This window comes from Carlito syrichta, unplaced genomic scaffold, assembly GCF_000164805.1.
Source record: "Carlito syrichta isolate Samal-C Ts95f unplaced genomic scaffold, Tarsius_syrichta-2.0.1 Scaffold305119, whole genome shotgun sequence".
In the NCBI taxonomy this organism is placed as follows: Eukaryota; Metazoa; Chordata; class Mammalia; order Primates; family Tarsiidae; genus Carlito; species Carlito syrichta.
In genome coordinates, this window is record NW_007249215.1 from 53,377 (window position 1) to 65,402 (window position 12,026).

Below are 12,026 nucleotides of genomic sequence, written 5' to 3' on the forward strand. Positions count from 1 at the left end.
ATACACGAGGAAAACGTTTTTACAATTTTCAGAAAGGTAAGGGTCAAGTGAGAAAAACTGATGACAGAGTACATGGGTGGATTTGGTGACTGAGTTACTGCAACATTCTGGAATTCAAGTTGGAGGCTATTATTAGTGTCCTTAAAATATTCTCAAGTTTTCTTTCTGACATTTGTAATTGGCTCTTGAAAGTTGGTATCCTATAGCATTGTGTTACTGAATATTTATGTCAATTTAAAATTAAGAGAGAGAGAGAAACAGAGAGACAAATAAACAAGGGTTTGGAATCTTTGGTCCCAAGACAAATTCTAGATAACACTACAAGTTTCAGAGTTTATAGGTTTTTTGCTAATAAAATATAATTCTATGATTCTAAATATCTGCATAATCCCTCTACTAGGAATTCAAGTAATTTTAACTGGTTCTGGCTTAATTCTAGAAATGCCACATGTAAACTCATCATGTTTTATTTGTAATGATTGTTCTCATATGGTAATAATGCCTATTAGATATTTTGTATCTTAATTATGAAGAAAAGTTTGACTCAGGGTGAAACAATAGCAATCAATTAAAAGTTGTATATCTGAGTACAGAATTCACCATTATGAGTGTGAGGGATTGGAAATGAGTTGTGTTTTGAGTTGACCATAGTTAACATGTAAAGCAACTTCTTTAATTGCAACAACTTCTGGAAAGTCATATTTCTCCACTGACTGGATGCCCACCTTGGCCTCATGAAGGCAAGAGTAGTCTTTGTGCATCACCTGCTTGTATTGTGGTCAAGAAGTAAACTGCACGAGCGGGGCCCCTCATGACATTCTGTGCACTGGTTAATTTTGCTGGGTCTCTGCTTGCTTTCAGTAAAAGCAGCACCCTATCACTCATGTTTGTCAGCCTGTTGTGTCTTGATGAGTCCTGGAAAGGAATGGAGGGAGGAAATACTAGGGTGGATATATACCCTGGGGACGGGGTGTCTCCATAGCACATGACCCTACTTCCTTGGGGTGGGGAGAGAGAGTTGAGGGCCAAGTTTATCCTCAGCCTGGTCTGACTGGCAGGAAGGGGAGGCCAGGTTAGTGAAGAGATGGATCATCTATCAGGATCTTTCCTTCTAAGGTTCTTCTTGGTCCAGAGAACTAGGACACCAGTGGGTGAGCCCTTTACAAATCTTGAGTTACCAGGCACTCTAAACAACAAGTGGATTCTACCTAAGCAGGAGGGCAGCAGCACAGGGTATGGGCTGATGTGTTGAACATAGGAAGCGCTGAGTGTGAATTCTTTTTTTTTGTAGAAAGTGGGGTCCCCAAGAAACCAGACACCTGATTCTGTCCTAGAGACCCTCCCCAGCATCTATCCATCAGCTGGATCAAATTCAGAGGCTAGAGGAAGACTATGGTTCCAGAGCTGGGCTGTCTGGGTAAGAAGTGGTGTCTTCTGAGGAGACAGGGAAGGAAACAGTGGTGGAAACAGCAGACCTTCTATGACAGATGGCAACTCACCCTCTAGGACAGATGGCAACTCACACTCTTTAGCGTTTCCATGATGGTGGGAGCTACAGTGTGACTGCTGTTATTTTCCCAGAGGAGGAGGAGGAACCATGTGCCACGAGCCCCCAACATTCCAGAATAATCTGATGCAGGCCAATTGTTTATTGACTCATGCTTTAGATGATGTTATTTCATTCACGTAGTACTGACTGTCAATTTTGTGTCTACCTTTTGTTGTTTATTTAACAAATGTTTTGTTGTTTATTTAACAAATGTTTCGTTGTTAAAATTTACTGTGAATTTATTTATCAGCACTTGCTTGAAGTTCTCAGTTCACACATTTGTTGTAGGAAGACATGCTGAGACTATGTAGTTGTGGGCCCTTTATGGAGCCCTGGGCACCCTGATGTGGAAAGGAGCCTTGAAACATGGAGAGGAGGAGGCTCAGCACAGGGAGGGAGGGGCAGCTCTATACCTTCCTCTATCAGTCTGTGTCTCCTTCTCCTCCAGATGGCCAGGACAAGCTCTCCTTGTCTACCTGGCCCAGCCCTGTGGTTCCTCAGGGAGAACACATAACTCTTGTTGTCACTCTTATCTTGGGTTTAATGGATCCAGGCTATACAAGGAAGATGGGGCCTATGTTCCTGGGGTGCAGGACAAAATATTCCTAAATAACCTTCTCATGGTTCCTGTGACCACAGCACATGCAGGATCCTACAGATGTCAGTGTCTCTACTCTAACTCCTCTTCTCTGTGGTCAGCATCCAGTGATCCCTTGGTGATTGTTGTCAGTTTAGTCGCTCTTGTTCAGGGTGGATTTTTATTGTCTTAACCTTCTAAATTTTAGAGTTTATCACAGCAGAGTCAGTCAGGGTCTAATAAGAATAGTAGGAAGTTCTCCAACTATTTTGGATAAGAGGGGATGAAATGCAGGGAACAAGCACTGTGGTAGAAGAAAAAGTGTCCCCAATTATTTTGTACATAAAAATACTACAAATCTCTAAATGTATTATGTTACATTCCAGGACAATTAAGGTTAAAGGTGAAGTAAAAGTTGTTTATCTGTTGACTTTGAGATGGAGTAAATATTCTGGAGTGTCCAGTTGGGCTCAGTGTAATCACAAGGGTCCACATAAGAGTGGGAGGAAGCAGGAGAGTGAGAGGTAGAGAAATGCATCAGGATAGAGACTCCACCAGTCACTGTGGGCTTTGAAGGTGGAAGAAGGGCCACATCAAGGAATGCAGGGGACTTCTAAGGCTGGAACAAAGGAACATACTCTCCCTCTAGAGTCTCCAGAAGGAGAACATAAGACCCTTTCATTTATACTAGTGAGACTATTTCAGATTTCTGACCTCCATAACTATAGGATAGTGTGTTGTCTCCTGCTACCATGTTGGTGACAATTTGTTACATCAGCAACTGGAAACCAATACGGATACCCATGCCAAGGACAAACTAAGAATACAAATAAGGAAAATTTGGACTACCCAGATCAGTCAGAACAGGATGCTTATGCCACAACAATTTTGGAAGAGGGGAACAGTGTTCAAGAAGCCAGATTTGAGTCTGCCTTATGGAAGCTGAGAGCATGGAGAAGGCGCCAACATGTCAGGAGATGCCCCTGAGACCCCACCAGGAACAGGTTGTGTGGACATTGGGAAGTATCATGGTGCCCACCTTACTGCTTAATTCTTACCTCCTCCCAGGGATTATAGTTTGTCCAAAAGCACATGAACCAGGCCTATAGGAGACTGGAGATGCAGCCTATGGTGGTTCCTCTTTCAGTTCTCCATAGAGAAACACACTGGCGAGAAAAGGATACAACAGCCAAAGTGATAAGGATGGGAGTGGACTCTGATGCTGTCAGAAACAGAGAAACAAGGAGAGGGAGAGAAACAGAGGAGACTATCACTGACAGGACCATAGACTCAGGAAAGAACATGGAGACACAGAGCAAAGGAGAGAGACAGGAACAGAGTATGAACCTTCTCATTCCAGGTTCCATAGTATGGAGTGAGGAGGGATGACTTCTAAACTCAAACTCTCTGTTCTTAGGAATCTACAGAAAACCTTCCCTCCTGGACCACCAATGCCCCATAGTTAAATGAGGTGGGAAGGTCATCCTGCAATGCTTCTCAGCAATTATGTTTCAGACTTTCATTCTACACAAAGATGGGTTAACTGAAGACCTTTGCCTCTGGCTGTGGAGCTCCATGATGGAGTTCCCAGGCCAACTTCTCTCTGGATCCCATGATGTCTGCTCATGCAGGGACCTACAGATGCCACGGTTTTTCCAGAAATTTTTCCTATCAATTGTCAGCTCCTAGTAACCCAGTGGACATCATGATCATATGTAAGAGTGCTCAGACATTCCCCTCAACATTTTTGGGATACAAAAAAGATGTTTTAGGATGCGGAAGTCATGGGTGGTTTTGAGGAAGGTGAGCATTGGGTTCTTATAAACAGAGACAGATTTGGTGAGGGCTATTCCAACAGAGGCAGACAGAGAAGACACAAGTACAGACCACTTGTCATAATATAAAGGATAAATTCAGTAGCAATGCAGAGACTCAGAAATGAGATTAAGAGCAAAGGGAGTCACAGACAGATACACATGTACCAGAAGCTGGGTATCCTTCCATTCTGACTTTCTTCAGAGTCCTGAAACAGATTAGAAGTTCAGTTTATGTTTCACCTCCATACTCCCTTCTCTACAAGGAGATCCCAGAGACACAAAAGCATCATAACTGAGTTAGACCCTGTAGCTTGGGAACCTGTGCTACCCACAGAGGCTGTGTCTATTCTGACTATTCTGACACTTTTTCCTTCCATGTGGTTGAGCCATAATTCCTCCCAGAATATCATGATCCCAGGTGAAAGGGAACACCAGCCCTTTTGGGGAGAGAGAGGGAGAGAGAGAGAAAGAGAGAGAGAGAGAGAGAGAGAGAGAGAGAGAGAGAGAGAGAGAGAGAGAGAGAAGCAAATTCAGAGACTGAGACACATAGAAAGAAAGAGAAGCAGAGTGGAGAGAGTGATAGAGGGGGCAGAAAAATCCCTAAAGATCAAAGTCCTGAGTGAGGTGCACAAAAAAAATTAAAATAAAGATGGAGATGTGGGGGTGAGTGACAGAGAATCCTCAAGAAAATTAGAGAAAAAGACATGGAGACTGAGACAAACAATAGATGGATGGACAGGCATATGAGAGACAGAGAGAGACAGAGAGCATTAGACCATAAATGCAGAGAGAGCAAATTCTCAATTTAAGTGTGAAGGATGGTGTACTTGTTTTTGCTTTACAGTTACATATTGTGGTAATATGTATTTACATTATAAATTCTGTCATACAAATTGCATTTCCCCTTAAAAATATCCTTAGACAATTTTCAGTTCAATAAATAATATTGAACTTAATATTGTTTGATTAAGTTTACAACTCATTTAACATTAATATAATTTAAAATTAATTCAATAATTTACTAGTTGAAATAGGTATAGAATTTTTTCTGAGTTGGAGTCTCACTCTGTTGCCCAGATTGGAGTGCAGTGGCACATTCATGGTCAGCACAGCCTTGACCTGCTGGACTCAGGCAATCCTTCTGCTTCAGCCCTCCAAGTGGCTGGAACTACAGGCATGCCCCATCATGCCCAGCTAATTATTTTATTTATTATAGAGATTAGGCCTTGCCATGATGCCCAGGCTAGTCTCAAAGCCCTGGACTCAGGCAATCCTCTTGCCTCCACCTTCCAAAGTGCTGGGATTACAGGCGTGAGCCACTGCACCCAGCTTAGAATTACATTTATGTATCATGATTTTTAATCAAATTTTTATGATTGAACATTTATTTTTTAATGATATGTAAAATGCTGTCATGCAACATATTATTTTACAGACATCCATTATTATTTAAAAATAAGTATAGAATTATATTTTATGTATGCATCACAATTTTTAATTGTTATTATTGGACTTTTAAAAATAATGTGTAAAATGCTGTCATGTAACATTATTTTGCTCAGGTCGCTGGGCACTCCGGCGGGAGGGGCGGGGCGGGGGGCGGTCCCAGCAGGCGGTGCCCTCCGGCTTCCCCTCCCTCGCTCTCTTCCAGCTCCTCCTGCTACTCCTGCTGCAGCTGAGGCTCCGCTCTCCAAGCATCCCAGCGGGCAGGTCGCGGGCTCCACGGCTGCCCACAGTGGTAGCAGCTCCGCACCCCGCCGCCCAGCGTTTCGGCGGGGAAGGGGAGCAGCGCGCGGCGTGGGCGGGGCGGCGGTCCCGAGAGCAGAAGCCAAGGCGTGGCCGCGCTAGCCCTGTGCTGCGCCTCCCCCCACCCCCGCAACCCTGGCAACCCTCTGGCAGGACGGCCTAGTCCCTGAGGGAGCCGAGCCAGAGCTGCCGGCGCGGTCGGCGGCCCTTCGAGGAGCCGGAGCGCGACGTGGAAGGGCGAGCCGCGAGGACGCTGCCGGCTGGAGCCCGCCGCCCAGACTGGCTTGGACCCCGAACCGCCCCAGCTGGCGCCATCTTGGAGCTCGTGGCCGCTGCGACGGGTGAGCGGGGCCTAGGGCGGTGGGCGGGTCGCGGCGCGGGAACTTCTCAGGGCTCGCGGGGAGGTGGGCGGGGGCGCGAAGGGTGCGAGCCATTGAGTAGCGTCCCCGCCTGATTAGGCGGGTCGGCCCGACTTGGAGCTCGATCTCCGCAGGGATTGGGCTCTCTCAGAGGCGCTACCCGTGGCGCTCACCCGCCCGGCTCCTCGCTGACGGCGCAGGACACAGACTCCTACCAACCCTGAACTCCGGTGCGGGCATGGCCGCGCCGCGTGTGAGGGGCTCCTGGGTGCGAACATGGGGCCCTGGGCGGCAAGGCTGGAACTCCAGACCCGGAGAAGCCTGGGCTGGTTGGGAGGGGGCATGGCAGGCGTAGGTCCCGCCCTGGAGTGGGTGATGGTCCATCGTGGGTGGCGCCCCCAGAGCGGACCAAGCGGTGTCCAGCCATGGTCACTGAGCCCTCGTCACCGGGATGCCCGGCTCTTCTTTCAAGGATCCGGGCTACTTCCTGGGGTGCCTCCCTGTGGGGAGCACCAGGGGCAACTCCAGACCCGGGTTGGAGCAAGGATGGAGTGGCATCAGGGGCAGGCTGCCAGGCAACTCTGGCCCCAGTGTCCCTATGAGCTTGCAGCCCTTGGCTGGGTTTGCATTAGCCGCCATGGGGCTGGTGCTGGACCTCCAGCGCGGCCTCTCCCCAGGGAAGCGCAGGCATCAGTCTGGGAGGGGCAAAGGGCCAGGGAGACTTGGGTGCTGCTAGGGTGGGCTTCCTGCATGCTCTGTGCCCCCATCTACCCCTTGCCAATCTTCTGGATGGCCTGGGGCACACTGTGGTTTGGACTGGGGGGACTAGAAAGCCTTGTGTGTTGGGGGTCGTTGGCTGGTCAGCTGCTTCAGGACAGTCTTCCTGGGAGGTCCAGGAGGCAGTGATGGGGGAGGAGTTGGCCCTGGCTCCAGAAGAAGGGTGGTTCTGGGGACTGGTGTTTCCCTGCCCCAGGGGAGGCTGCCTAGGCTGTGGCCCGGGACAGAGGGCCCTGGTGGTGCCCTGCTTGTGGGTGCTGGCTCTGGCCAGCATCAGTGGCCTTGGTGGCTTTTTGGAGGAGTAGAGTTGTGAGTGCGGGTGATCACTGGTGTGGGTGAGCCTTGTGGCGTAGGTGTGCCAGACCCCTGTCTTGTTTATAGGAGGGAGCCAGCCGAATTCTGACCTGGTGTCCTCCTCTGCCTCTCTATGTGCCACTCCTGGCTCTCAGGGGTCTCTGAGACACCATCGTTTAGTCCCCTCCACAGCAGTCATGGGTGTCCTGGTGCTGGTGTTGCAGGGACCAAGCCCCTTCCCCATGTGGGACCCTAACAAAAAGCCCAGGGCTGCCCCAGGGTGAAGTCCTCAGCAGTTCAGGGAGGAACTGGGCAGGATGCACATCCCTCTTTTCATAGAAAACAGTGACACACATTGGTTGGCAAATGCCTCACAATAGTAGTCTAGGGGATGGTTTTCTTTTTTCCTTCAAAATCACCCCGGAGAACAAGTAAAGCTTGGGCTCAGGAAGATTCTTAGAGGCCAGGCATCCTGCCTGCCAGGGAAATCCTCGGTGTTGCATCCAGGCAGTGGCTTTGGCAGGGGGCTCTGGGATTTTGATCCAGAAACTCCCAGGCTCTGTGTCCACCTGGCATGGTTGAGCTGCAGCCAAGTCTAGGCGATCATTTTAAGTGAACTATCAAGAAACAAAACAAGGAATATTGCATGTTCTCACTCATAAGCAAGCCCTAGTCATCACACATATCAGCACAAAGATGAGAACAACTGACACTGGACACTGCAAATGCAGGGAGGTGGGATGAGAAGCACATGACCACCCATTGGGTACCATACCCACTGCTGGGGGTAGAGAGGGCAACCTATAAGCCCAAACCTCATCTGCATGCAATTTACTTACATAGCAAGTCCTTACATGTACCCCATAACTCCAAAAGAAAAAGAAAAAGAAAGGCAAGTGACAGGAAGTAGAGACAGGAAAATCCTCACCTCTCATGATGAAAAAGAAAGTGCAAAAAAGAATTTTTCCCATTATATGTCAATTGAGAATAAACTGGATTTGTGACACACAGACACACAATTTACTCGATCCAAAAGACAGCTGCCCATTTATACTTAGACCCAAGCTGCCTTGGATGTGATCTTTCTTGGACCTTTGTTATAAGTAGGTTTATATACTTTATTTTCTGATCTCTGTATTTCCCAACTTAAAGACTGCTCTCCTGATGCCATTTGAAACAGTCAACTTGGGAAGAGGGAAGTGCCCTTTATCTGATCTTTGCAACTGAGTTGTCAGGTCTGGATGTGGTGACATAACAATGTTTGTGAGAAAAGTCCTGAATGACAATTTTATCTCTAAAAGTTTGCTACAGAAGAATTAACTTTCCCAACCCAGTTAGTCCCCAGATTTAACCTGCAAAGTCATAGCTATATTCCTCTCTATCTCTGCTTCTAAAACTGGCTTGTCTTCCTTCACCTCTCTTCTGTTAAAACAAACAAACCAAAAACAAACCACCAAGAATCACTTCTTGGGAGGCAGCCAGATTTCTCACTTGAAGTGTTGCCTTGCAAGAAAGTAGAATCATGCAAATAGGTCGCCTCATGAGAAGGTAGAACCAGCGAGAAGGTAGTGCCATGGTGGCACATTGTCAGAGCCACTGCTCCCCCCCGGATCCAGGCTCCCTGCAAGAAGGTAGAGCCTTGCGAGAAGGTAGCATTCGAGGAGGCAGGGCCATGGTGGCTGCTGTCTCACAGTGTATGAGCTGGACCCCCCACATGGCAGAGCCTCACAAGAAGGTACAGACATGATGGTCACAGGGCCCCTGTGTGCCTGAGCTGGACCGGAGTCCCCAGCACCATAGCTGGGGCCCCAGTGAGAAGGTAAGTCCTTGCAAGAAGGTAGCCTCCCAATAAGGTAAGGTCATGGTGGCCACCAGCCATGCAGGGTGTGTAGCTGGCCCCCTGTGAAGTGGAGCCTCATGAGAAGGTAGAGCCATGGCAGCTGCTGGGCACCTCAGACACCCACCCATGCTTTCAGGTGCTGTGGAAGTCCTGATGACTGAGGAGGGAAATTTAGGTAGGCTGCTCCTGGACATTTATTCTCTACAAGAAGTGTTATCCAGGCTGGTCTTGAATTACTGGGCTCAAGCAATTCTCCTGCCTCAGCCTTTCAAAATTCTGGCATTACAGGTATGAACTACCACACCAAGCAGTGATTAACATTCAAATTGGGAGATTTTGAGTACATCAGATGACCCTCCATCATGTTAATGGTGGACCTAATCTAATCAGTTGAAGACCTTAAGAGAAAAAAGACTGACATCTCCACAGGAAGGGATAATTTTGCCAGCTGATTGCCTTTGGATTCAAGCAGCAACACTGCTTTTTCCCTGGGTCTCCAACATGCTGCCTACACTGAATATTTTGGACTTGACAGCCCCCATAGTCACATACCCTCTGATGGAAACCCTCTAATGGATGCCCTCTGATGGATGACTTGGGATGGATATTCTCTTATTGAAATCCCCGAATGGATGCCTCTGATTGATGCCCTCTGATGGATATCCACTGATGGATGCCCTCTAATGAATGCGCTCTTCTGGATGGCCTGTAATAAATATCCTCTGATAAATACTTGCTGATGGATGCCCTCTGAAGACTGCTATCTGATATATGCCCTCTGTTATATGTCATCTAATGGATGTCTTCTGATACCTGCTTATGAATGCCCTCTGATGGATTCCCTCCTATGTTCTTTTATGGAAGCCTTCTGATGAACACCCTCTGATGGATGCCCTCTGATGGAAGTCCTCTGATGGATGCCCTCTGAAAGATGCCCTTTGAAGGCTGCCTTTTGATGGATGTCCTCTGATAGATGCACTCTGATAGATGTCCTCTGATGGATATCCTGTGATGAATGTCCTCTGATAGATGCCTTCCGAAGGCTGCCCTCTGATAGATGTCCTCTGATTGATATACTCTGATAGATGCCCTCTGACGGATGCCCTCTGAAGGATGCCTTCTGAAGGCTGCCATCTGATAGATGTTCTCTGATAGATGTCCTCTAATGGATGCACTCCTATTAGTACCCTCTCATTGGTGCATTTTTATCTGTACCTTCTGATCAGTACCTTCTTATAGATGTCCTGTGCTCTATACCCTCTGATTGATGCCCTCTTATGGATGCACTCTGATTGATGCCCTCTGATCTCTCCCTTCTGATCAACACCCACCAGTGGGTGTCTTCTGATTAATGCCATCTGAGGGATGCCTTCTCGTCAATATCCTCTGATCAATGCCCTCTGATGGATTCCCACTGATAAATATCCTCTGATAGATGACCTCTGTTCAATACCTTCTGATATATATTCTCTGATGGAATCCTTCTGATGAATACCCTCTGATGGATGCCTTCTGAAGGATGCTCTCTGATTGATGCCCTCTGATGGATGCCCTCCGATGAATATCCTTTGGTGGATATTCTCTAATGGATATACTCTGATAGATGCCTTCTGAAAGATACTCTCTGGAGGCTGCCCTCTGATAGGTGTTCTCTCATGAATGCCCTCAGATGGATACTCTGATGAATGTCCTCTGACAGATATTCTTTGATTGATGCTCCCTGATTAATGCTCTCTGACAGATATCCTTTGATGGGTGTCCTCTTAGGAAAGCCTCGGGTTGATATTCTCTGATAGATGTCCAGTGATAGATGGCTTCTGAAGGCTGCTTTGTAATAGATGCATCTGATCGACAGACTCTGATGGATGCCCTCTGATGGATTCTCTCTGATGTATGCCTTCTACTAGATATCCTTTAATGGGTGTCCTCTGAGGATAGCTTCTGATAGATGTGCTCTGATGGATGCCTTCTGAAGTCTGCCTTCTGAGAGATACACTTGACAGGGCCTATGATGCCCTCTGATGGTTACTCTGATGAATGTCCTCTGAAAGGTATCTTCTGATGGATGTTCTCTGAAGATAACTTTTTCTTTGAGTCAGAGTCACACTTTGTCAACAAGGCTGGAGTGCAGAGTGCAGTGGCATGCTCACTGCACAGGCCATCACAGCCCTGGCCTTCTAGGCTCAGGTGATCTTTCCACCTCAGCCTTCCAAGTAGCTTGAACCATAGGCACATGCCGATGCTCCTGGAAAATTTTTTGATTTATTGTAGACATGAAGTCACACCAATAAATCAAAAGACTGGTCTTGAACCCCTGGACTCAGGCACTCCTCTTGCCTCTTCCTCCCAAAGTGCTGGGATTATAGGTATGAGCCACTGTGCCTGGCTTGAGGATACACTCTAATAGATGTCTTTTTATGGATACCTTCTGACAGATGCCCTCTGATGGATGTTCTCTGATGGACGGCCTCTGATGGATGTACTCTGATAGATGTTGTCCTTTGTACTCTGCCCTCAAAGGTACCCTTTGATTGATATAAACTGATAGATACTCTCTGATAATGGCCTCTGACAGATATTCTTTAATGGGCATCCTCTGAGCATAACTTCTTATAAATGCCCTCTGATGGATGCCATCTGATAGATGTCTTCTGATGACTGCCCTCTGATACATATCCTTTGATAGGTGTCCTCTGAGGATAGCTTCTGATAGATACCCTCTGAAGGATGTCCTTTGTGGATACTCTCTGAAAGCTGCCCTCTGATAGATGTACTCTGATGGACACCCTCTGATGGTTGCACTCAGAAGAATGCTCTCTGACATTTCCTTTGATTGGTGTCCTCTGTGTATACCTTCTTATGGATTTCCTCTGATAGATGCCCTCTGAGAGATGTCCTCTAAAGGATGCCCTCTGATGGATACTTTCTGATGAATATTCCCTGATGAATCCCTTCTGTCAGGTATTCTCTGATGGGTTTCCTCTGAGTATTGCTTCTGATAGATGCTCTCTTATGGATGCCCTCTCATGGATATCCTCTGATGGATGCTCTCTGATTGATACCTTCT

General features: G+C 47.3%; 1 pseudogene; it reads left to right on the forward strand.

The window, feature by feature from the left end:
- Positions 1-1,915: 1,915 nt before the first annotated feature.
- Positions 1,916-5,791, forward strand: LOC103263474 (annotated as a pseudogene).
- The last annotated feature ends 6,235 nt before the right edge of the window (positions 5,792-12,026 follow it).